The sequence below is a fragment of the Quercus suber genome, unplaced genomic scaffold (assembly GCF_002906115.3).
Source record: "Quercus suber isolate HL8 unplaced genomic scaffold, Cork oak 2.0 scaffold_691, whole genome shotgun sequence".
Classification (NCBI taxonomy): Eukaryota; Viridiplantae; Streptophyta; class Magnoliopsida; order Fagales; family Fagaceae; genus Quercus; species Quercus suber.
This window is the reverse complement of record NW_027070132.1, coordinates 17,151-44,365: the sequence shown is the minus strand read 5'-3', so window position 1 is coordinate 44,365 and position 27,215 is coordinate 17,151. Positions and strand designations below refer to the sequence as shown.

At 37.1% G+C, this 27,215-nt stretch overlaps 1 protein-coding gene across 6 annotated transcripts in view; it reads left to right on the top strand.

The window, feature by feature from the left end:
* LOC111994171 (histone-lysine N-methyltransferase ATX2) overlaps positions 1-26,943 on the top strand; it is a 48,541-nt gene extending 21,598 nt beyond the window's left edge. For 2 of the 6 annotated variants that reach the window (XR_010626067.1, XR_002881048.2), the window contains 2 exons: positions 25,661-25,749; positions 26,506-26,943. The gene's annotated coding sequence lies outside the window, so the exon portion shown is untranslated. Of the gene's footprint in view, positions 1-2,210; positions 3,279-25,660; positions 25,750-26,505 lie in introns of those variants that run through there. The other 4 variants (XR_010626065.1, XM_065766214.1, XR_010626066.1 and 1 more) reach the window with 2 other exon arrangements.
* Positions 26,944-27,215: the final 272 nt, after the last annotated feature.

Here is a 27,215-nt window from a genome sequence, read left to right as displayed (position 1 = left end):
TGTCGGTGAACTCCTTCCTAAATCTTCTTCACTTAAATATCCCTAGAGAAAGGGTTGTGGTAGAATGAGTTGGAGCTTGAGAGGGATTGGTGCCTCTGATGTTTGTTCTTCATAGTGCCTTACAGGGTAACATCTGCAGTTTTATTCCCATGGAAGAGTATTGGTGTGTTAAGCCTCATTGGAGTGTCTCCTTTTTTGTATGGACACTATCTTTTGGGGAAAGATCCTTACATGTGACAATCTCATTAAGAGAGACTACATGTTACTTGGATGGTGTTGTATGTGTTGGTGCAGTGGGGAGATGGTGGATCGTTTATTGTTCCATTGCACTGTTGCTTGGATTTTGGAGTTTTGTTCGTAGCTCTTTTTGGATTCACTGGGTGTCATTGAAAAAGGCCATTGGCCTTTTATTTGGCGGGAGGAATTGGGATTGGTAAACATTCCTCGGATATTTGGAAATTAGTCACTTTATATTTGCTGTTGACATTGTGGAGGAAACAAAATTGTCACACTTTTGAGGATATTGAAAGTTCGGGGACTCAATTGCTAATATTGTTTATTAGATCTTTGCTTAATTGATCTCATGCGTGGGGTTTGAGCAATAGTAATTCCATCCCTGAATTTATAGTCACTACACTTCTGTACATAATACATTTTCTTTGGAATTCTTTAGGGCATTTTGTGTTCATTATTATCTACATGAGGTAGTATTTTTTCAATAAAATATTATTACTTACAAGTAAAAGTATAAAGTAGAGTTAGCAAACATGCCAACAAAAATGAAAATGCATTCGGCTTGTTTTGACTTATAAAGGATTGCCACTGGTTATCTTGCTTGCAGCTGATTGCTTTCATGGGTGGGTTTATTAGGTTATCAATATATGGTTTACGTATATTTTGAATGGAGTTAAAATTCAAAAATATATTTTTGTAGAACTGTGATATTATCTAAAAAGTGAGTATCCAGTAGAGTTTTATTACATATTATTTGTAACCTCAGTGGTTTATCTATGTATTTCTACTAGAACTTGTCATGTGTTTGTATTTAGTGAAGGTTAGTTCTTAAAATGATATTTGTAATTTTATAGTGTCTTTAGCATATTGCGATTTGCATGCCATGAGGCTTGGACATACTGTAACTTTGAGAAAGCAATCAACCATTGTTGCAATCTAATCGATGAGTGTTTTTAACTTTTAGGAAACAGAAGCTTTAGATTAAAAAAAAGAAGAAATATCTTGATCTTCAAATATGTGTATTTTGTTCTCTTCAAAACACACCACATGTGAGCCAAGGGTATAACATTCCAATTCATCACATTTCTATCCCCCAAAATGACCTCTCTAACAAGCTGACAACTCCAGCAGCTATTAAGGCATGACTCACATAGTTCTGTAGAAAAACAAATTATCAAAGTTCTATTGCTATGAGCAGAGGAGATGGAATGATGAAGTTTAGATGAACTTGCAGTCTTGTTTGCTTCTCTTTTAACTTTGAATATTAAATTTCAAATATGCCACAATTGCGTAAAGGGAAATCTTTTTGTGGGATACTTAGGGCCTTGATTTGAGGGAGAGCCATGGTGAAGAATTTTTTGGGGTAGGTTTAACCGTTTTGCTTGCAGAGGGCAGATTGAATAATGGCTAAGGAGACTGTTGGGCAGTATTTTTTTAGTGATCCATTGTGGGTGGGGTTTTTTTGGAGTAGCGGATTTGTAAGATCTGTTTGTGGGTGTAGGACAAGTGTGGTAAGCAAAGAGGATAATGCTTTTGATGGTTTCTTTAGTCTGTGTAGCTTAAAATGTGAAGATGGGCGTGATTGGGATTTTTGAAGCCTCTTTGCTGTGAAGAATGTTAGTGTGCTTAGGGAAAGAGACTGGTTGGAATTAGAGGGGCTCATAATAGGCGGATGACAACTTACAGGAGGGAATTTCATAGATATTCATGATTTAGACATATTTTAATCACTGCTTTGTTTTATTTGGCTGTGGCAGTGTGTCTTGGGGAAAGGGATTGTCTCCCATTTTAGCCTTTAAGATGACTTAAATATAGTTTGAACAATTAAGTTTTCATTCTTATTAATTTGGGGTTGGCTATTATCCTTTTCAAAACTGCCTTTTAGTTTTCTCATTATTGCATTCGTATGCTTAAAGTCTATTGAGAATGTGTTTTGGGGAAGTGTTGCCACAATCTTATCATGGCTTTCTTTTCAGTCAATCAACAGTGGGAATCTGAGGATAAGTGGTGGGGGTGAAGATGTTTCTCGTAATTGACTTGCAAATCTACCTACAACCATCCATTGCATTGATTATAATTTGAAGATGGGTGGAAGAAAGATCATATAATTTGTGGAAAGGCATATTGGCTGTGGTGTTTTGTCTTTAGGATTTTTGGGATTTCTTGAGTTCCCTCATGTACGGTGTCAGATTTTCTATTTAGTTGGTGGAATTGGTTGGGGAAGCATTCATCTTACATTTGGAACTTAGTTCTGTTGTGTTTGATGTGGTGAATTTGGAAGGAATGCAATCGGTGGACGTTTGAGGATTTGGATAGATCTGAGGATCAAATGCTTGCTCTCTTTTCAGGTTCCGTGTTTGATTGGGCTAGGGCTTGGGTACTCACATCTAGTGACTCTCTTCCTCTATTCCTTAGCTCTCTTTCTTTGTAATTACTGTCTTTTTATGTTTTTGCTTTTCCATCTTGTTTGTACTTTTGATATGTTGGTGCTAATTTGCATCCAGCAGTTTTTTGAATATATTTTTTCTTATCTATCCAAAAAAAAAAAAAAAAGATGTTATGAGTAAAGGCTAGGGGAGGCCATTTTCAAAGATGAATTTAGAGTGAGAAAAAGGAGAAAGAAGTAGATGTATCACGCGTTCAATTGTGTCAAGGAGTGAGGGTGCAAGCTGGATGAGTGACAACTATTGATTCTTCAAGAGGAATGAGTGATAAGATGAGTGACAAGATGCAATTGTCGGTTAGAAAATGATGAGAACCAAATAGAATCATGTTGGTCCAATGCATGCTGACTGGAAGAGAATGTACTTGTTGGTGTTAGAGTTGACTGCGTATTTTTTAGTATTAGAAGATGTGTGATTTGTGATATGTATCAAATCAAGGAGTAGAAAGATAGTCTCATGTGCTTGTATCGCGGATGTTTATTTGTATGAATTGTATTGAATTGTGGTATCAGTGTGTGTTGTCTGATTCATAAACCAGTGGATTTATTTTGTGTATGTGTAGTTTTATGATATCGGAATCAAGTGGGTTTATTTTGGGTATTTGTAGTTTTATGATATTGGATAAAATCTTGTTGGGGCCAACAAAAAAAAAAAAAAAAATTGGTCCAATGCATGCTGACTGGAAGAGAATGTACTTGTTGGTGTTAGAGTTGACTGCGTATTTTTTAGTATTAGAAGATGTGTGATTTGTGATATGTATCAAATCAAGGAGTAGAAAGATAGTCTCATGTGCTTGTATCGCGGATGTTTATTTGTATGAATTGTATTGAATTGTGGTATCAGTGTGTGTTGTCTGATTCATAAACCAGTGGATTTATTTTGTGTATGTGTAGTTTTATGATATCGGAATCAAGTGGGTTTATTTTGGGTATTTGTAGTTTTATGATATTGGATAAAATCTTGTTGGGGCCAACAAAAAAAAAAAAAAAAACTTTTTAATTTGTTTCTTGGGAGAATATTCTACTAAGGTGGAGTTTGGATTGCGTTGAAATTTCTGTGTCTCTGTCAGTGGGTCCTGTGCACTATTCACGAGACCCACAAGTTGTCTAATTTAGCAACATTTTCATAAAAATTGGGTTTTACGGCACTATTCACACATTTAAAAATTATTTTGCTACAGTGTTTTTAGTTTTCAGTAATAAGCGGTATCCATATAGACCCTAAGGGTCAATTTAGGAACAATTTATTTAGTTGAAACTAAAAGTTTTTTGTTAAAAGTATTGTAAATAAAGGTAAAAATTAATTGAAATAGTACAGTGGGACTTATGAATAGTATCAAAAAGTGCAGTGAGACCCATGAATAGTAGCAAAAATAAGCTAAATAGTAAAATAAGCTGGCTTTATAATCTGTTCTCAAACGCAACCTAATTATGGACATGGAGATGATAGGGCATAGTGATGAATGTGATGATAGATTTGGGACTAAGATTTTGTTGTCGTCGTAATATATTGTTTTGAGTGTAACCAATTTGAATGCATGTATCTAATATAATATGATATATAAAAGTGGATGCTTAGAGAATGTACAGTTTAAGAAATCCATGAGTGCATTACGTTACACCAAGTGGCATAGCTAACTTACAAAATCTAGTTGTTTAATTAAATCTCAATCAACAACAACAAAGCCTTAATCCCAAATATTTTGGGGTGACTATGGATACTCAACAACGTTTATAGTTTTTTACATGTATTCTTTTCCTTAATTCTATTTTATCCATGATTGTTACTTCCTTAATTGAGATGTCTTTCAAACTACTAATAATGTTATTTTTGGTCTTCCTCAACCTTTTTTTCGTTCCCTTAACTTGAGTCATTTCACTCTTTTCTTATCGCTGAATTAATTGCTCTCCATTGTATGTGACCAAATAATCTCAAGCGACCTTCCTTCATCTTTTCATCAATAGGAGCACCCCTATCTTTAAGTGGATTTTTTCATTTCAAATCCTATCTTTTTGTGTATTTTCAATTATTCATCTTAACATTCTCATTTTAGCTATACTCATTTTATGAATATGTTGCTTTTTAATAGCTTAACATTTAGTACGATAAAGCATAGATGGTCTTATAGTAATCTTTTAAAAATTTCTCTTTAACTTAAGAGGTACTTTATGATAACACAATATTTACGATGCGCATCTCCACTTCATCCACTATGCTCTCCCTTTTTGATCACTCTATATTTATGGATTATTGATTCAAGGGGTCGAAAGCTATCTCTTTTGTATCTCTTGACCATAGAGTCTTACAGCCCAATCTCTATTTCTACTTTTACTAAATTTACATTCCGTCTACTTTGTTTCAGTTCTGCTTAATTGAAAGTTTTTAGATTCTAGAGCAGTCTTACCAAATTTTCAGTTTGCCCTAACTCAACTTATAGTCTCATCCACTAAAACTATATCATCTACAAAAAGCATACCCCAGGAAACTTTCTCTTAAATGGATTTAGTGAGCTCATCCATCACTAGTGCAAAGAGAATGAATTTAATGCTAATCCTTGATGCCTACCTGTAGTGATAGGAAAATTCACTTGAGATTACCTCCACTTGTTCTCATACTAATTACAGCTCCATCATACATACCCTTAATTAACTTAATATACTATATAGGGACTCCTTTAAGGACCCTATCATATGTTTTCTTGAGATTGATAAAAACCGTATGAAGATCTTTACTGGACTCTATATTTTTCCATGAGATGTCTAATTAAGAAAATAGCTTCCATGGTAAATCATCTTGGCATAAAACCAAATAGGTTCTCCAATATTGTTGTTTCATGTCTTAAGCTGTGTTCAATTACTCTCTCCCAAAGTTACATAATGACTATTAACTTTAATCCAACAGTAATTTGTATAGTTTTGATTATCCACTTTGTTCTTGTAAATAGGTATTAAAGTACTTCTCCAAGGACATGCTCCTAGCTTTATTTGTTGGAACCTTGTTTGATTTGTCACGGGCATGGGGTTTAGCGTCTAGGGAATCCATTCAGGTTTTTTTTTTTTTTTTTTTTTTATTCCCTTTTTTCTTGTACATAATTTTCTGTTTTCTTTTTGCTGCTTGTAAATATTTCCTTTGCCTACTTCATTTCTTTGATGGAGTAGTTTTTTCTTATACAGTTTCTATCCTCCATTGGGTTGTCCAAATTGCTCTAATATTTCACATCATTTTCATTAAAAAGTTTATCAAAATAACTTTTCCATTTCTCTTTAAATTTGCTTTTCTTTTACTAACACTTTTGGATCTTTATCTTTAATGCAGTAGACACCATTCAAGTCTCTTGTTCTCATTTCCCTTTTTTTTAGCAAGTGTATAAATATTATGTTTTCCCTCCTTTGTCAGCAGCTATATAATTTATCATAAGCCTTACATTTAGCCTCTTGGACAACCTTTTTTTATCCTCTCTTTGCCACTTTATAATTTTCATAAGCAGCATTGTCTCTACATCCAGGTAGGTTTTTATTGCTTTTTCTTTAGTCTATCTGGCTGGTGGGGTCCAAAGGGCCCTACCTTGGTGAGGTTCCACGACATTAGGAAAAAAAAAACTCTCTCTTTAATCTATTTGTTGCTTGAACCTCCGTATTCCACCACCAAGTCTCCTTAGTCAGCTACCTACATCCTTTAGATTCTCCAAGTACGTCTTCATCTGCATTTTACTTGCCTTCTTTGGTCATTTTATTTTTAAATACATGTTTCTCTCCTTTCAAACCCCACCACCTAATCTTTGGGTTTTTTGTCTAACACCTTATTTTATTTTATTTTAAACTTCTAATACAAATATCTAATACCACCACCCTATTCTGAGTGGTTACATGCTTTTCTGGTATCACCATACAATCTGTACGACATATACTATCTACTTTTTGAGTGAGGTTGAAATATATTTCACTAACTTTGGTCCCACTTTAAAGGTAATTAAGTGTGATTTTATCTTTTTGAACCAAGTATTCATTAATATCTAATCATATGCTATTGCAAAGTCTAGGATAACATCTCTTGGATCTTGGTTCATTCCTTACTGCATAATCCATATCCCCTACGTCCATGAACTCTTTCAAAACCCCATATTTTCCAACACGACCATTTAGGTCTCCAACAAAAATATTTTTCCCATTTAGTAACCCTAGGATCAATTCATCCATTTCCCCTCAAAATTTTTAGGTAATGGATTCTTCCTATCTTATTTTAAGAGCATACACCAATTATGTTAACTGTTTCCTCTCCTAGGACAAGTTTTATTTAAATAATTTAATCCCCCATCCTCCTAACCTCAACAACTTCTTATTTAAGATTGTTATTTATGGTTGTCCCTACATCATTTCTATTTTTATTTTTTCCCATATACCATAGTTTGTTCCTGTATGTTTATGCTTCTCACCTACCCATTTAGTCTCCTGAAGATATATTATGTTTATGCTTCTTCTAATCATTGTATCTACTATCCTGAAGATATATTATGTTTATGCTTCTCCTAATTATTGTATCTACTATTTCTACTAATTTCCCAGTTAAAGACTCTGTTTTAAGTGCCTATTTGAATCCTATTCTCTTGAACTAACTTCTTTACCTGTACCTGTCCATCAAAGTGCGGGAATTCTTGCCCAATTATAACTATACCCGAGGGCTGATGTAGTGCGTTGCTTATAGGGAACACACTAACCCTTGTCCGCTTTTCACTGTATGTCCTATGCAGCACATCACTGGCAGGGGACACCTTAGCGATTATTTGCATTGGATTCATTCATAAAAGAGTGACTAAATTTTACACTGGCTGTCAACTTATTCTGAGAAGGTATAGGGTGAGTCTTAAGATAAGTTAACTTTGTTTTCAGTTAATAAACAAGTCTTAAGTCAAATCTTAGTCCTACCACTGAATGCTTCTTAAAAAAAATACTTCTCAACAAAGAAAAGTCCAAGTGCTGCCACAACTGCCAATAAGGTTGTTGGATGTGCCTTTATTCAAGTTGGACATGAGGGTGGTCTAGGGACCTTGGTTTTGGATCAACCATTGGCGGCCAAACAGCAGGTTAGAAGCTACATCTTTTCGAGTTTGTTTGTGAATCGTATCTTGGATCAGGACAGTGAGATGCGGCCAGAATTTCTAGATATTTTAGATGGTTCTTTTAATTACAATTTTTTTTTTGTAAAAGCTCCAAGTGCTGACTCAATTGCTTAATAATGTTGATGGATGTGGCTTAAATCAAGTTGGACACGAGGGTGGCATAGTATTAAACTCTGACTGACTCAGCCAGTCAGACTGATGAACGGGTGACCCAGCACTTAGACTGGTCTGACTCTTTAATTAGATTGTTTAAGAATATGACCCAATCAAACCTGGTGCATTTTTTATAGCTTGTCAGAACCTGGACAGGTTCTTAAGAACGTATGTTTTTTTTTTATTTTTTATATAGTTTATTTATTGATTTTTTCAATTTTATTTTAATAAATAGTTTTAACATTTAATCTTTTGAAAGTAAAATGCAACATCTTTGATTATTATTAACAATTATTTCCAAAATGTATCACTTAATTAATATAAAGCTATTAATAAGAAGAAAATTATATACTTTCAAAATGACTTGAGTTATTTTCATTTAAATATTTTAGACTTATTTTATAATTTTTTTTTTCTAAATGAATTATTTTTACTTATATTTGTGTTGAAAGTTTTAATATATATCTAATTTTTCTTTCATAATTGAAAATTTTTGGATTATATTTTTCCTTAATAAGTTAAACACACTGTTCTTTTATGACTTGTATTAATTCTATATATTTATTTGCTATAACTTAAGGATTTCTTCATTATAGAAAACTTTGTAAAAAAAAATTTTAGCTATTATTTTTTTTATAATTATAATTTTTTTTAGCTATTTATGTTTACCTTAAACAATGAGCATCCAATAATTAATATATTGTATTAAGCATCATTATATGATTATTATATCTTTTATTGTGAATTATGTATATGTATATGTATATGTTATTGTATTTTTATTTTTATTTTTTTAAAATTGATCTATTAAGAAGCAACATATCCATAAAATGAGTAGCAGAAATGAGAATGTTAAGATAGATAAGTGGGAATATGCAGAAAGATATGATTTGAAATGAGGAAATCCGCTTAAAGATGGCGTAGCCCCTATTGATGAAAAGATGCGAGAAAATCGCTTGAGATGGTTTGGTCATGTTCAGAGGGAAGTGAGTAATGAATCGGTAAAAAGGAGTGAGTTGATCCAAGTTAAGGGAACAAATAAAGGTGGAGGAATGCCTAAAATAACATTAGTAGGAAAAAAAAAAGGACATGTCAATTAGGGAAGTATTGAAGCGCATGAATTTAGATAGAATACAATGGAGAAAAATAATTTATGTGGTTGACCCAATCTACAATCTAATATGTTGAGCATCCAAAGCCAACACCAAATTTTGGGACTAAGGCTTTAGTGGTGGTGGTGTTGTGTATTTTTGGTAAAATGTTTTTAATTTTTTTCAAAATTTAATTAAACCTGTTGTTTGATAGGTGATGGTTGACACAGTGACCCGAAGCCTATAATGTGTCAAGTTTTGGTTGGATTTAATTACTCTGGAGAGTGGTCTTGGCACACTACATATCGTCCTTGCACCAAATGGCTCAATGTATTATATATTACAATAGTTGATTTATTAAAGTTTCAAATGCTTCGCTAATTATTAAATAGTTTATATTTGTAAAATATATGTGTGTATGTATTTTATTTATTTATTTATGATTAATTTGTTCTTTTGGGAGATGTTGTGCATTTGGGGTTTTACTTGTCATGGGTGGGTCCAAAAGGTCCTCCCTCGAAATCACTACCACACATAGCGGAATATGACCATCGCCACCGAAATCACCTCCACATGCCTCAGATAATGACCATTGAAAAAATCTTTGTAGGTCCTGATATAGGACAAAATATGCAATTTATTTTTTGTAATTTATTAATTTTGATAAATTTATGTAATTTTTGGAATTTTAGGTCTAGGGTTAGTATTTTTTGGATTTTAGGCTTGTGGTATTTTCTTGATTTTAGGTGTTTTTAATGTTTTTTTAGTCAAATTAGGTCTTGTTATGGTAGGGTATCAATTAGGATCTCTTTTAAAATATTTTTACTTGTCAATCAAGTTTTATGGAGCCTTTAATTAGGTCTCCAAATGAAAATTAGTCAGTTCTTCAAATTAATAAAATTTCAGAGTAAAAACTTTTTCTCATGGGGGGAGTTCGCAGTTTCTTTATTGAGGCCAAGTTCTTCCAATTGATTTTAGAGGAAGGGGGTCGTTATTTCTTGCTACGGATTTATGAGAGGGGCAAATTCTTTATGAGATCAGTTTTCATGGGCAAGAATGTAGTCCATTGGCTAATAAAGAATATTGAAGAACTTGTTATTGGGGAGAGTTCCAAACAGTTTTTTATTTTCAGAGAAGGTGACACTGCCCTTACTCTCCAAAGGAGCTCCAACTCTTTTGGTCAGTTCTTGCTATTGACTGAGCTCAAAGCTGGTGGGTCTAGGAGATCGATTATTATCCCTGAAGGCAAAGAGAATATTGGTTGGAGGGCTTTTGGTCTTGAACTAAGAAAGTTGCTGAATCCATCCAACTATGCGGTGGGTGGATATGCTCCTCCAAAATTTATTCCTCAGGTGCGGAAGTTTAATTCGGAGGCTCAAAATTCTCAAAATTCTAGAACCTTTGCTGAAGTTGTGCAAGGCTCTCATGTATGAATAGAGGATAGAAAGCAACTGAAGCAGATAGGTTTCACAGCCAAGGGGAAGATGACACAGTTAGGAGAGAAGGAGAAGGGGGTGAATCTGAGACTTAAAGGGGCCAAAGTGGGAGATTTTCTGGTGGGCAAGTCTGATAAGGTGGAGGTGGTGGGAGGGGACAAGAGAGAGCAGAGCATTAATGAGGAGGTAGTGGTAGGTGAGCAATATCTGGTAGACACTAGGATTTGCTGCCCAAACTTCAGTTTGAATTTAAAAGTTTATAATAAGGGGAAGAAGAGTGATACTAGAAGATTTTGTTGGACAGGTAGAGGTCTTATCGTGGAGGTTGATGGGACAGGGAGTAGACTGGTTTTCTGGGATAGAAAGAAAGGGGGAGATACGTTGCTCAGAGGGGAATCGCGGGTAGTGAATAGGGTCTGTAATAAGGAAGTTCCAAAGACCCTTAAATGGGTTGCACGAGGGAACAAAAAGGCTGAGAAATTACATGTTTTGGGCCTGGGCTCAAGCCAATTGTTGACTGACACTTATAAGCCCCCTTTCAACTCATTCTTAATGGGCCCAAGTATTTTTGAAGTGGGTGAGAGCTCAGTTAAAGGCGATGGAAACTTAGCCTAGCCTCCGGCATCAAAGGCGAGCTCCATGGATCCTCCCCAGTCCATCGTCCTTGAGCCAGAGGTGCCCGATCGGAGCACCGGGCCTCCGACGGTGGCCGATGGTTCTTTCCCCGCCAGTGCTTGCTCCGTTGAGCTCACGGTGTTACCGGGTAAGTCTGATACGGCGCTCCCGTGGCTATCGGTTGAGCTCTTCCTCTCTAGTTTCTTCTGGAGCCTTTTGAGGGCTGGGCTTGTGGTTTTGGGTGACAATGATGGGGTCAAAGGGGGTTGGGACAGTTGTGCCAACCTCAGGCCACTTGCTGCCCTGGATCAGGATTTGTCCAGTTTAGCAATGATACCCACGAAGGCTGTGAGTGATGCCCTTGGGGAGAGTGCTTTGGTGGTGGGAGAATTGAGTCACTCGGTTATGGGCTTGGGTGGAGGATAGCCTAGCAATCCCTCTGATGTTTATCACTCCTTTTGGGTTACCAGTGTCAGCTGAGTTGAATTGTGTTAATGAGGCATTGGAGTGTGTTAATACATTGGATATCTCTGGGTGGGTGAAGAATAGACTTCTTAGTTTTAGCAAACTGGTGGGGCTGCCTCTTAGCCGACACGAGAAGTTATGTATTGATTTGCTACAAAAGATTGAGGAGACGGAGGATGCCAAAGCGCTGAGCAGGGAAGTTACAGTACCTAGAAAAGTTGTCAATAATAAGGAAAAAGGGTTGAAAGAGCTGAGGAATTTGCATTCTTTGGTTAATTATGATGGTAGGTAGAATGTTGGCTTTTGAGCTTGCTTATCAGTTGGGTTTCTCGTCTTTATGAATTTAAAAATTCTTTCCTGGAATGTTAGGGGTCTGAATGACTGTCAGAAACGCTTGATAGTGAAAAACTTATTGCGTGAGTGGAAGTGTGATGTTATATGTCTTCAAGAGACTAAGCTTTCTGGTTTGGACAAACAATTGGTTGGCAGTTTGTGGAGTTGTCCTTATGTGGACTGGGTGGCTTTAGATGCGGTTCATACGGCTGGCGGGGTTTTGATGATGTGGGATAGGAGGGTCTTAAGAGAGGTTGGAGGTTTTGGTGAGTTCTTTTTCTGTGTCTGTTCGGTGGAAAGGGGTGGGGGACGGCTTCGGCTGGGCGTGTTCTGGGGTTTATGGCCCATTGGATAACAACGTGAGGGGGCTAATGTGGGATGAGTTGGTTGGTATTCAGCAATATTGGAACGTCCCATGGTGTTGTATTGGGGATTTTAATATTGTCCGTTTTCCGAGTGAACGATTGGGTAATTCCCGCCTCACTCCGGCTATGGAGCTTTTTTCGGAGTTTATAGAGGACCTTAATTTGATTGATTTGCCTTTGGAGGGAGGGAGTTATACCTGGTCTAGCGGATTAGACTAGCCTTCGATGTCTAGGATAGATAGAGTTTTGGTATCTCATGATTGGGAGGAGCACTATCCGGATGTGATCCAGCGGATTTTACCTCGCCCTGTTTATGATCATTTCCCTATTCTAGTGGAGGTAGGGGGAATGGCGAGGGGGAAAAGTCCGTTTAGGTTTGAGAATATGTGGTTAAAATCAGACGGGTTCCTTGAAAGAGTCCACTCTTGGTGGAACCGACATTCTTTCTCTAGTACTCCTAGTTTTGTGTTTGCCAAAAAATTGAAGGCTTTGAAAGAAGATATCATTCAGTGGAACCGTTCGGAGTTTGGTCATGTCGGTCACAAAAAGTCTCAATTATTGGAGACTTTGAATTTTCTAGATGCCAAGGAAGGGGAGTTTGGCCTCTCTGCGGCAGAGACTTGTGAGAGAGCTGTGGTGAGATCTGAAGTTGAGAATCTTCTCTCGTTGGAAGAAATCTCTTGGAGATAGAAATCAAGAATGTTATGGATTAAAGAAGGAGACAATAACACCAAATTCTTTCATAGGGTGGCCAACTCCCGTAGAAGGTTTAACTATTTGAGTATTTTGGAGGTAGATGGGGTGATCTATGAGGAGTCCGAGGTGGCGGCTCAAGTGGAACAATTTTATAAAAAATTGTATCAAGAGGCGGAGGAGTGAGGCCTTTTGTGGAAGGCTTGGAGTTTGATCAGATAGACGGGTTGGAGAGGGGCTGGCTTGAGAGGAGGTTTGAGAAGGAGGAGATTCTTCTAGCTGTCAAGGAGTTGGCTGGGGATAAAGCCCCAGCTCCAGACGGTTTCTCTTTGGCCTTTTTTCACCATTGTTGGGGAGTGGTGGAAAGAGATATTCTTGCAGTTTTTGAGGAGTTCTATCTTCACAGTAAGTTTGAGAAGTCTTTAAACGCTACTTTCATAGCCTTAATTCCCAAGAAGAATGATGCTTCCAATATTCGAGATTTCAGGCCTATTAGCTTGGTGGGGAGCTTGTACAAGATTTTATTTAAGGTTTTGGTGAACCGTTTGAAGCTGGTTTTAGATCAACTAATCTCTGAGTCTCAGAATAGTTTTGTGGGAGGTAGACAGATTCTTGACTCTGTCCTCATTGCCAATGAGTGCGTTGATAGTCGAGTGATGAGTAAGACTCCGGGGGTTATATGTAAGCTTGACATTGAGAAAGCTTATGATCATGTGAATTGGGAGGCTCTTCTAGATCTATTGAAGAGAATGGGTTTTGGGGAGAAGTGGTGTAGATGGATTCGCACTTGTATCTCTACTGTCCAGTTCTCTATATTGGTTAATGGGGCTCAGCTGATTTTTTTAGGAGCACGAGGGGTCTGAGATAAGGGGATCCTTTATCTCCTATGTTGTTTTTGGTCATTATGGAGGTTTTAAGTAGGATGTTGAAGAGAGTCGAAGGTGCCGGTTTGATCAGGGGTTTCAAGGCTAATGGTAGACGGGGGGAAGGGGAATGTTTATCGCATCTTTTGTTTGCGGATGATACTATTCTGTTTTGTGATGCGGAAGTGGAGCAGATCCTTCATGTCCTAATGCTTCTCCTCTGCTTTTAGGCTGTGACAGGTTTGAAGGTTAATGTCTCGAAGAGCGAGATGGTTCCAATTGGGGAGGTTAATAATTTGCAAGCATTGGCTTAGATTTTGGGTTGTAGGATTGGGACTTTGCCTATGACTTACCTCGGTATGCCGCTGGGGGCTTCTCATGAGTCCCCCTCTATCTGGAACCCTATCTTGGAGAAAATTAAGCGGAAGTTAGCTGGGTGGAAGAAGCTGTATCTATCAAAAGGTGGTAGACTTATGTTGCTTAAGAGTACTCTAGCTAGCCTCCCTACCTATTATTTATCTCTCTTTACTATCTCCTCGCATGTGGCAAAAAAGATTGAGAAGATGTAGAGGGACTTCTTGTGGGGAGATTCGAAGGCTCATTTGATGGGGTGGAATAAGGTGTGTGCTCCTAAGGCGAACGGAGGTTTGGGAGTAAGGAAAATAACTACCTTTAATCAAGCTTTATTAGGGAAATGATTATGGCGGTTTGGGGTTGAAGAGAACCGTCTTTGGAGGAGGGTTGTAGCTTTGAAGTTTGGGAAAAAGTGGGGGGGTTGGTCTTTCAAGTTGGGCAGGGGTGTCCACGGGTGTGGCTTATGGAGAAGTATTCGAAAAAGTTGGGAGGTGTTTAGAAGATTCATTCAGTTTAAGGTAGGGGCGGGAGATAGAGTGAAATTTTGGACAGATCTGTGGTGTGGGGAGTCACCACTCCATATTTCCTTCCCGGTTGTGTATGGGATTGCTTTTAATAGAGAGGCTTCTGTGGCCTCTTCTCTCGAAAGGTTGGGGACTGAGGCTCGGAGAAGCTGGAATGTTCTCTTACTTAGGGATCCAAATGATTGGGAGTCAAGTGAGGTGGAGGATTTCTTTTGAACCTTGGGCTCTAATTTACCTAAATCTGAGCATGGAGACCGTATGAGGTGGAAGTTGTCGAAGAAGGGGGATTTTGACATCCGCTCTTTCTACAATAAGCTTCGGAGTCCCTCGCCTATCATGTTTCCTTGGAAAGGTATTTGGAAGGTTAAGGCTCCTCCGCGCCTTTTTCTTTGTTTGGAATGCAGCCTGAGAGAAGATTCGTACAGGGGACAATCTGCGGGGTAGAGACTTTGATTTTGTTACTGGTGCATTATGTGTCGATGTAGCGGGAAGATGGTGAATCATTTGCTACTCCATTGTGACAAAGCTCATAAGCTGTGGAGCTTGGTTTTCAGATCTTTTGGGATTTCTTGGGTTTTGCCAAGATCGGTTGCATATACGCTTTTTGGTTGGTGGAATTGGTTGGGAAAGCATTTCTCTAGCATTTGGAATTTAGCCCCTCTATGTCTAATGTGGTGTATTTGGAGGGAGCGAAACTAGCAAACTTTTGAAGACATGGATAAATCCGATGACTAGTTGCTAGCTTTCTTTAGTGGCTCTCTTTTTGATTGGTCTAGGGCTTGGGGACTCACCTCTAGTGATTCTCTCCCTTTGTTCCTCAGTTCTCTTCTTTGTTCTTAGTTCTTTGTTGGTTGTTGTCTGTTTTGTTGTTTTTCTTGTTTGTTTCCTTTCCTGTATCCCTTGTGCTGCCTTATGATGTTTTCATGAGGTAGTTTCTTGATTATACATCTTTCTTACTTATCAAAAAAAAATTAATAAAATTTCAGAGTGTTTTCTCCATTATTTTTTTTTTGTTGGATTTTGGAGGTTCGCCTTGTGTATCTAAGGATTATTTTCTTGAGATAGACGTGTTCTGTTTCTTGTGGCTTTCCGCTTGCTGTAGTTGTTCACCACAAAGAATTTATGGGTTTTCTAGGTCTACTTTGTTCTCCCTCTCTCTCTCTCTCTCTCCAAAAGCCCGTTCAACAATTAGTGTAACATTTCTCTTTTATTTTCTTATCCCTTGTCAACAATCAGCCACCAATCTATAGAACCCACTGTTGATCTTGTTGGCATTTCAACCTCTATGGTGTGGTGGCAGTTCAATTTCTATGAACCCTAATTAGGTTGATGCAGCCAAAAAGCCTCTCCCTAATTGACCACATTGATCCATGAACACCCCTAATTATATATAATAAATTTTATTGTGTTCATGTGCTATATGATATGAGTACACGAACACAATAGAATTTGCATTTTGATAGCTATGGTTGGATGGTGGATAAAGGAGAGCTCAAGTTTGGGTAAAATTAGGTACAATGGGATAAGCAGACATGGAGTGCATAAGGAAAAGCCATTGAATAAGGCGAATTGTTATGAGTAGTATACATATGTGTTAGGGAGAATCTATAATTTGAATTGGTTATCATTATAAATGCCAAGTATGTTTTATTAGGGTAAATTTATGAACCTTATGCACACTTCTTGAAGTTAATATGGTATCCAAGTTGGTGGTTTAGCTCCAATCTAAGTTCCATTTAAAAGTTAAAAAAATTCCTTTGGTTGGGTCCATTTATTGAGGGGATTCTATGCCACATGTGAGGAAGTTTTAGAATACTGATTAAATGATTACATTCACCATTTTCTATTAGTTTAACATTATTGGAGTGATGTCATGTTGACTTTTTAATCTCATCAATGGTAAGCCTTCCACTGTTCTAGGAAGTCAAATTTCTTTTATTGTGTTGTCTCTCGATAAACTGTTGTTTCATTTAACTTCAAAGATTTTTGGGTTTGTTCTTATGTTCACATTTAGGTCTATGTAACGACCCCGCCCCAATTGTGTAGATATTGTCTGCTTTGGGACCCATACCCCTTACGGTTTTGTTCTTTCCTAGGTTACGCTAGGGAAAAGGCCTCTACACATTGAAAGGAGATCATTCCTTATAAACACATTTTTATGTGCTTCCCTAGGCAATGTGGGATTCCATGGATTGCAAGACCTCCTTTCGGGTCACTACAATCCACCCCCCTTACGAGCACACGCGTCCTTGCGTGTGGGACCCACACTTCCGGCTAGGGCATGGCTCTGATACCATCTGTAACGACCCCGCCCCAACTGTGTAGATATTGTCCGCTTTGGGACCCATACCCCTTACGGTTTTGTTCTTCCCCAGGTTACGCTGGGGAAAAGGCCTCTACACATTAAAGGGAAATCATTCCTTATAAACACATTTTCATGTGCTTCTCTAGGCAATGTGGGATTCCATGGATTGCAAGACCTCCTTTCGGGTAACTACAATCCACCCCCCTTACGAGTACACGCGACCTCGCGTGTGGGACCCACACTTCTGGCTAGGGCATGGCTCTGATACCATCTGTAACGACCCCGCCCCAACTGTGTAGATATTGTCCGCTTTGGGACCCATACCCCTTACGGTTTTGTTCTTCCCCAGGATACGCTAGGGAAAAGGCCTCTACACATTGAAGGGAGATCATTCCTTATAAACACATTTTTATGTGCTTCCCTAGGCGATGTGGGATTCCATGGATTGCAAGACCCCCTTTTGGGTCACTACAATCCACCCCCCTTTACGAGCACACGCGTCCTCGCGTGTGGGACCCACACTTCCGGCTAGGGCATGGCTCTGATACCATCTGTAACGACCCCGCTCCAACTGTGTAGATATTGTCCGCTTTGGGACCCATACCCCTTACGGTTTTGTTCTTCCCCAGGTTAAGCTAGGGAAAAGGCCTCTACACATTGAAGGGAGATCATTCCTTATAAACACATTTTCATGTGCTTCCCTAGGCAATGTGGGATTCCATGGATTGCAAGACTTTAGCTCAGTTGGGAGAGCGTCAGACTGAAGATCTGGAGGACGCGTGTGCTCGTAAGGGGGGTGGATTGTAGTGACCCAAAAAGGGGGGATCTTGCATTCCATGGAATTCCACATTGCCTAGGGAAGCACATGAGAATGTGTTTATAAGGAATGATCTCCCTTTAATGTGTAGAGGCCTTTTCCCCAGCGCAACCTGGGGAAGAACAAAACCGTAAGGGGTATGGGTCCCAAAGCGGACAATATTTACACAGTTGGGGCGGGGTCGTTACAGATGGTATCAGAGCCATGCCTTAGCTGGAAGTGTGGGTCCCACACGCGTGTGCTCGTAAATGGGGGTGGATTGTAGTGACCCGAAAGGGGGTCTTGCAATCTATGGAATCCCACATCGCCTAGGGAAGCACATGAAAATGTGTTTATAAGAAATGATCTCCCTTCAATGTGTAGAGGCCTTTTCCCTAGCGTAACCTGGGGAAGAACAAAACCGTAAGGGGTATGGGTCCCAAAGTGGACAATATCTACACAGTTGGGGCGGGGTCGTTACAGTCTAGGCATTATGAACTCGATTGCTTGAGTGTATTTTTTTTAGGGTATTCTTGTGCTTAGAAGGGATGCAAGTGTTATTATCCTACGCTTCATTGTCACTTTGTTAGTGTTTGATATCACTTTCCTTGACTTCACTTGATATTACACCTCTCCTCCAAATAGTGATAACTATCCTTTATGCCTTCCTCGATTACCTCCATCTCCTTTTTCCACTAGTGCTAATAGTTCATCTCTAGTCACTCCTCCTAAGAAACCCTTATAGGTGTATCGTTGTTGATGACCGCCTCTCATTAAACCTTCTATTCCATTTGGAGTTCCGCGTCCTGGTCCTGGTTCTCTTCACATTGTTTTATGCAAAGGTAGTGCTTGTACTTTTCATCCTACATATTTCTCAGCTCATACCATATGCATAATTATCTCCATCGTTTTGTGATTTTTCCTTGTCTGTCTTACTTGGTTATTTACTTCTTTCTAAGTCTGTCCAAGAGTTGTTATCTATTCCAGGCTTGAAGTAAGCTATGGAAGAAGTGTGTTAGCGAATATTTTAAATACCTTTCCATTCCAGTCGAAATGTTCGGAATTTTTCATCCTAGTGTGTAGTTTGGTGCCTGTGATACCCTGCTCCATATCACCCTGAATTTCTGCCTGTAATGGAGTTCTGGTTGGAATTTCATCATTCCGGGTGATTGTTGGTTTTGAAGCAAACTGAAGAGTTGGTTTTCTTGGATCTGATGGTGGGGGAATATTCAAAAAGGAGAGGGACGAAGTTAGTAAAGGAAGATTGAGAACCAAAAAATCAAAAACGAAAAGAAGAATTTGAGCCGAGAAGGTAGAGGGAAAGGTAAAAAACTAAAAATGAAAGTAGAAAGAAGATGAAAAGGATGAGAAGAGACGTACAGAGGACACTAGATCGAAGAAGATAAGAGAGAAGGAATGGTGAGACTTACTCTTGAGAAAGGACAAAATAAAAAGTAGTCAAGAGAGAATAGGTGGGAGGGGTAGTCTTTTGCAAATTTTAAGTTGAAGGAGAGATCACGTGTTGCTATAGATCTATGTCAATGTATTGTTTCCTGGCTATGTTTCTAGAATGCTATAGGTGCTTCATAAGCTACAGGCTTGGTGACTAATAGTTGGATTATCTTCTTTTGTAATTATTTGAAGTTACCATGAATCAAATTTCTGCCTCTTTTTTAATAAAAAAAATATATAAAAAGGAAGCTTCTTGGAAGGTGCCTGCATTTCAAATTTACCATTACAGTGTAATAATTGTCATTAGATTATCAATTTGAAAATTTTAGCTTAATAATAATAACTATTATTATTATTATTATTATTATTATTATTATTATGTGTGAGTAAATCCAAAATTGTACACCGGCATGTATTGATGCTGAAATATTTTGTTCCAGTAGCCAATTTAGAGTAGTTCCCGAAATGGAATTCAAAACTTTGATGTCGGTACTTTTTGAGAATGACACTCGGAACTTAGTTACTCCTCCATTTAGGAAGTTTATTGTTGGTTGTTGATGAGTTGCTGCTGTGAAGTACTAGCTAAAGGGGGTCTATTGAGTGTTTCAAAACTAGCATAATCGCTAGGGGTAATACTCAGACTTGTGGTTTAAGTTACTCTGAGACATTTTCTCTCGTTGCTAAAATTTTAAGATTTTAATATCATTGGCTACTAATTTTGGTTGGGCACTATTTCAATTAGATGTCAAAAATGCCTTCCTATGTGGAGATTTATAGGAAGAGTTCTACATAGAGCAATCACCTGGATTTGTTGCTCATGGGGAGCCTGGTAAGGGGTGTTGATTACATAAGGCCATCTACGGCCTTAAGTGATCTAGAACAAGATATGGGGTTTAATTTTTATCGTTTGTTGATTTTTAAATTTTTAATGTAATTTTCGTTATTTTAGGTGAAGATTTTATTTCCTTGTTTTTAGGTGTTTTTAAGAGTTTGTTATTCAAATAAGAGTCCTATTATTGTCGGTTATCAATCAGGATCAGTTTAGAGATATTTTGACTTGGAAAATAAGTTTTTTGTAGCCTTTAAATAGGTTTGCTAGATGTATTATGAATTTAGATCAATATACATTCAATGAAATTGGGGTTTTAATTATTTCTGGTGGATTCTAGTGTACTTCCTTGTGGATTTAAGGGCCTTCTTATATGGATTTAAAGGTTTCGTTATGCTTGAATGAGATCTAGCCCACTTTCATGTTTCCGTTCTGTATCATTAGGAATTAGAGCTTTTCAATGATCTAGTATGGCAAACTATGAAGCACGGACGCGGCTAGGAGGGTGTTGCATTGGAGTCTGATGCGGTCTGACGTGGGGTGCGGTGTCCAATGCGGCTGCCCACGAGTCAGTGCTGCGTCTGAGCCTTTTTATTTTTATTTTTTTATTTTTCTATATATATTATATTATATTTTTTATTTTCACGGATTCGCGTTGACTTGGCTCGATTTGCGCCAACTCGGCTTCTATTTGCGCCGAACGGGCCAATTCGGCTAGAATCAAGCTGTATTTGCCGAATCGGGTTGTATCGGCCGGTGACTGAAACGGCTGAAATGGGACGAAATTGGCCATGAATCATGCCGGAATAGTTGAAATTGGCTTTGAATGAGGCCCAAACATCCTAAATTTGTCCTTTCTCAATTTTATTCGGAATATTTGTTGCTTCTTTTGTGTTTTCTTTTTTGTTTTGTGTTTCTTGCCTTCCTCTTTCTTTGTTTTGTGAATCAAGGCATAGTAATGTGTTTTTTAAGAATATTTTAATAGTAAAAATATATAGAAAATATAAATAAAAATATTTTTAATAATTTTTTAATCATTGCACCCGCGCCCTACTTTTTCAAAAATTGCCGAGTTTTTCTCAATTTTATTCGGAATATTTGTTGCTTCTTTTGTGTTTTCTTTTTTGTTTTGTGTTTCTTGCCTTCCTCTTTCTTTGTTTTGTGAATCAAGGCATAGTAATGTGTTTTTTAAGAATATTTTAATAGTAAAAATATATAGAAAATATAAATAAAAATATTTTTAATAATTTTTTAATTGTCGCACCCGTGTCCTACTTTTTCAAAAATTGCCGAGTCCTGTACTTGCACCCGAATTCGGAAACGCACCCGTGCTTCATAGATGGCAAACAATCAAGGTGAGTGTAACAACAGTGTTGAAGAAATGCATTGGGTACATGTCCTTGGGGATGCACTCCAGGCTTATCAGCAAAGTATAGAATATTGGTTCAATGAGATTCGTGACATGCTCAATGATTTGAGTTTGAAAACCAAACAAAATCATGAAGACCATGGAAGTAATCACATCCGAGATTGTTCTCGTGGCCAATCTATCAATAAAAATGTTTGTAATTTCATTGATATTCAATACGTTGATGGTGAATCATACAAAGAAGACTTCATAGATTGGATGTTGGAAGATAAACAATTTGAAGGAAGACCGTCTATTGAAGATAATATTTTAGAATTTCTTGAAGAGGCTTAAGAGGAAAATATGGAGTAAATTAGGGAGAAGGGCATAAATCATGTGAAGGAAATTTTTTTGAATATTGTAGAAGATCCAATTGAAGTCAAATATGACAATGAGCCCATAACCCGAAATTCTCAGGATCCAATTGATTTTCTTATGACTGCTACAACACGATCTATTGATTTTCTTGCAGTTGAAAAGTTTAATGTTTTCTTTAATCCTTCAATGGTTAATATTGCAAATCAATTGGAAGGGTGAAGAGAAGAAATTTTCAATCGTACGAATTGTGGAAAATAATTCTAAGTTGGTTTTGAAGATGCCAAGTGTTTGAAGTATTTGTTTATTTGGAGTGGAAGATTTCAATTTCCAATCGAAAATTCGAGGTCGAGTTTCATTCAAGTGGAGGGGTATGATGTTGGACAAGATATAGGGTTAAATTTTTATCATTCATTGATTTTTGAATTTTTGATGTGATTTTCATTATTGTAGGTGATAGGATTTTATTTCCTTGTTTTTAGGTGTTTTTAAAGGTTTGTGTTACGACTTTGCTCCAACTGTGTAGATATTGTCTGCTTAGGGGCCCATACCCTTCATGGTTTTGTTCTCCCCCAAAGCACATAACAGTGGGTGAAAGACCTCTACACATTAAAGGGAGGTCACTCCTTATAAGTACATTCTCATGTGCTTTCTTGATGTGGGATTCCATGGATTGCAAGACCCCTCCACTTTTGGGTCTCTACAATCCATCCCCTTTACGGGCACACATGTCTTTGCGTGTGGGGCCCACACTTCTGGCTAGGGCATGGCTCTGATACCATTTATAATGACCTTGTTCCAATTGTGTAGATATTGTCTGCTTTAGGGTCCGTACCCCTCATGGTTTTACTCTCTCTCAAAGCACACAACAATGGGGGAAAATGCTTCTACACATTAAAGGGAGGTCACTTCTTATAAGCACATCTCCATTTGCTTCCCTAAGCGGTGTGGGATTCTGTGGATTGTAAGACACCACTTTTGGGTTTCTACACACATACCTCTCACGGTTTTGCTCTTTCCTAAAGCATACAACAATGGGGAAAAGGCCTCTACACATTAAAAGGATGTCAGTTCTTATAAGCACATATCCATGTGCTTCCTTAGGCGATGTTGGATTCTATGGATTGCAAAACTCCACTTTTGGGTCACTATAGTTTGTTAGTCAAATATGAGTCCTATTTTGGTAGGTTATCAATTAGGATCAGTTTAGAGTTATTTTGACTTGGAAAATAAGTATTTTGGAGCCTTTAAATCGGGCTGCAAGATGTATTACGAATTTAGACCAGTTTAAAGTCAATAAAATTGAGGAAATTGAGGTTTTTATTTCTTGGATTCTGTTGTTCTTCCTTATGGATTCAAGGGCCCTCTTTTATGGATTTAAGGGTTTCATTATGCTAGAACGAGATCTAGGCTCTAGCTCACTTTCACATTTTTGTTCCACATCATTATGTAGTTTCCTAGAGCTTGGTTTGTTAAATTAAGTGTTGCCGTACCCAGGTTTTGGTTGCACTATTGTCAATTTGATCACTCAATTTTCTCTTACATGTCTGAGAGAGGGAAGATTTTATTGACTCTTTTGATGATATTAGTAGTGGTTGGTCTACTTTTTCTCGCTACATATAGTTTGAGATTGGAGATGGGACCAGAGTGAAACTTTGGCATGATGTCTAGTATGGGGATAATCCTTTGAGTTTCTAGAATTATTCAAAATCAGTACTGTTAAGGAGGCTTATGTGGCTCTCATGCAGTTCCTTAATGGGGTTCTTTATTGGGACTTGAAATTCTTGCGAGCAATTCAAGATTGGGAATTGGAATCTTTGTATATATTTTGGGATGTTATATATAGTCTTGTTGAGGGGTATTGGTGATGATAAGATGTGTTGGATGCCCTCTAAGAGTGGGGGCTTTGAGGTGAGCAATTATTATTAGGCCTTGTTGGGTGTATGTACTCAATCCTTCCCTTGGAGAAGTATTTGGAAGCAAAAAGTTCTTTCTAGAGTTGCGTTTTTTGTTTGGACTACAGCTTTGGGAAATATTTTGACTATTGATAATTTATGTAAGAGGAAGGTGTTGATTTTAGTCTGGTGTTATGTGTGCAAAAGTAATGGAGAATCGGTAGATCATATTTTATTACATTGTCCTATTGTTTTTGAGTTGTGGTCTATGGTGTTCCACCTTGTTTGGTATATATTGGGCAATGTCAAAGACCAGTTGAGCTCCTTACATGTTGGCAAGGAAAATTTGGTCATCATTGTAGTGGTCTTATTTGGATGGTTGTCCCTCATTGTTTGACATGGTGCATTTGGCGGGAGAGAAACAATCGGTGTTTTGAAGATTCTGAAAGGACTGGAGCCAGCGTAAAACTTTTCTTTTTTAAAACACTATCGGATTGGATTTCTATTGTAGGAAGTTTTTTTATTTTTTTGGTTTATGATTTGATGGATGCTTGTAAGTTATGTATTTGATTGATTTGGTCCCCTAATGTATACTTCTTGTATACTTGGATGACTCCATTTTATGACTTTGAATAAAATTTTCTTTACTTATCAAAAAAAAAAAAATCGTCCGTGATGACAATAAGGGAATTGATGAGTTAAAGACAACCTTCCAAATTTCATCGAACAAAGGATTTGGGAAAGCTATGTTGTTTCTTAGGTATTGAGGTACCACGATCTAAAGAGGAAATTTTTTGTCACAAAGGAAATAAATGTTGGATATTTTGGAAGAAATAGTCCTGTTAGGTTCACATTCCTAATATATCAATTAAATAATCATATTATATATTTTTCCTTTTCTTAATAACATGCAATATAGTTGAACTAATACTCGTAATGTAAATGAGTATATATACTAGAGGAGTATCACACATAGGCCAAATAGAAAACTTATAATTATTTTGGAATGAATCTGTAAACATTTGGCATGAACACAAAAAATCCAATTTCTCAAATCTAGGTTTCCAATCTGGTTATAATTTTCTTATAGATTAGAGTATACATGGAATGGAAGTTCTATATATACTTCTTATCATTCCTTCATGCATGGAAGATCATTAGGCTATAAAGTCATTAGCCTTGTTACTACATAAACTAGTAACACAGAGGGGAAGTGTGGGAGATACCAGCTAGCAGCACTAGCAAGCATCTCAACTTCAATCAATATAAACTTCCAACTTCTAAAAGAAGTTTTCTTTTCATCTTTGTATTACAAAGCTTGCTTGAGGGAAGCAATGCTGTATGTGCTACATTGCTACTTTGTAAGTTAGTTGTGGCTGCTTCAAAGCCACTTGATGTTTCTTTAAATTGAAATACTTCAAAGATAACTAAACTTGAGATTCAGAACCATTTAAACCAGGAAGTGAAGTTACGAAAATCCTGAAGCAGCATTCAAATAGCTTGTTAAAGTTGCACTTCTGATTTTGTTCCTTTTTCTGACTGGCCAGTGGCCACAAGGAATCCATAGCTGGGCTGCCCTAATATTCCAACCACTCTTTTTTCTTGCAATCTGTAAAAGTGGGAATAGTTTGTCCAGCCATGCGATTCCTTCATCAGTTCATCTTCTTTCACTTCGTATGCTTCCACGTTCATCCAAACAGGCCGAAGGACTATCATGTACCTTCCCTTGTCCTGTCATTTCTTTTCCTTTTTCTGCTGAACTTCTACAAGCATTCACTGCAACTTTTCTTGATAGAATTTGCTAAAATTTTTATATTATAATATCAAATTTGAGAACTCATTTGATCTTCATTTGAATCATTGTTGTTTCATGTGTTATTTCATTTGGGTGTTAATTCATTTTTTTAAGGGAAAAAACTTGAATTGTTTCTTCACAAAATGTAAACTAATATATTCAATGTGTCCATCAACCAGATCATGGAACAAAGATGGAGAAAGTGATCTTTCAAGATAATCAAATACGAGAGTTCGACCCATGGTGTAATCTAAAATTTTTAAATAGGGTAAGTATTTGGAGAGTATAAGAATGAAATGCTGAGTTCCTCTAGTTTAGATCTTTTGTTTATCTTGGAACACAGGAATCCATAGGACGCTGGAAATATTTGCTAAATTTGCAATAAAGCAGCATTAATTATATTCTACTGTGTTTTTTTCAGTCTAGTGACATGAATTGGATGTCTAATGAACGCGAAATCTTTTCGATGGTGCTGTATTGACTTATATCTACATGTTTGTACCTGTGAACTATGTATTTACTCCTTCAGATAAGTTATTGAGAAAAAAAAATGAAGAGTTTTTTGTTGGCCAAATGCTGAGTTTGTGAAAAATTTAGATAATTTTTTTTCAACATTAGAAAATGTATATAGGTCAAATTCTGCAAACCTGAGATGTATTTAAATTAGAAGAGAACTGATTTCTTCAACTTGAATATTTTGAAGCAATATTTGCATTTTTGGTATGCCATTTGTCAGTTGTGTGGTAAACCTCAGCAAGTTTTGTGACTGCCTCTGTGCTACCACCTGAAACATCAGTCATCTTTATCCAGCTTAACATATTTGTTTCTAATTTTTTATTTTGTCTATTTAGAGTTGGCTACCACTTATTTCCAATGCATTAAGTTATGGTTCTTACTAAATTTTTTTCCTTGCTCAACATCTCATGTCTGCCGTGTCTTCTTTGTCAACACACTGCATGTGTGGACTGTTGAGAAGTCTCCATGTTCTTGTTATACTGATGCTTTTTCCACTTTCCTTTTGCAGAAGTTTGTTATTACAAGAGTATGCTCGCCTGATTCGGCCAAAAAAAAAAAGTTTGCACATCTGAGATCCTTCTGAAGTCCTTCCACTTCCTCTCAACAATCTCTGCTCATTGTCTGTTATTTTTATCGAAGCAGATGGGTTATTGAGCTCTGCTTTCTCTGCTCTCATCTATTTGTCGTAGCATGACTTGGTGAAAGCATTTTTCACTTAAGCTGGTTCCTCTTTTTGGTCTGAAAAAACTAACTTGAGAATGGTGTTGAAAGTAAAAATCTAACGGAAATTTAATTTCGATTCTTCAAAAAGTTACTTTTGATTATCTTAACTTCTACCCATTTGCCTTGATTCTTACACTTGCCATCAGTTGGGTGCATATATGTAAACTTTTGTAAATATACAATTACATGTTATAAAGTAGTCATTGATGATTGAAGCTTACAATGGCCTATTGTCCCTCAGTTTTTTTTTACCTAATCGATTGCAATCCCACCGCCCGTTGTGAAAATTTAAAAATACTCGCAACTATACTAAAATATAGTTTGGCAAAAACGAGGTTGAACTCACAAGGACTTGTATGTATATATGAAAATTAATCAAGCCTTAACTAAATAACTCTTAATCTAGTTTAATAAAAAATGTTTATATTAAAATTAAATAAACTAAACAAGTAATTAATCTATGCAAATAAATAATAAAGATAGTAAAGATATGTA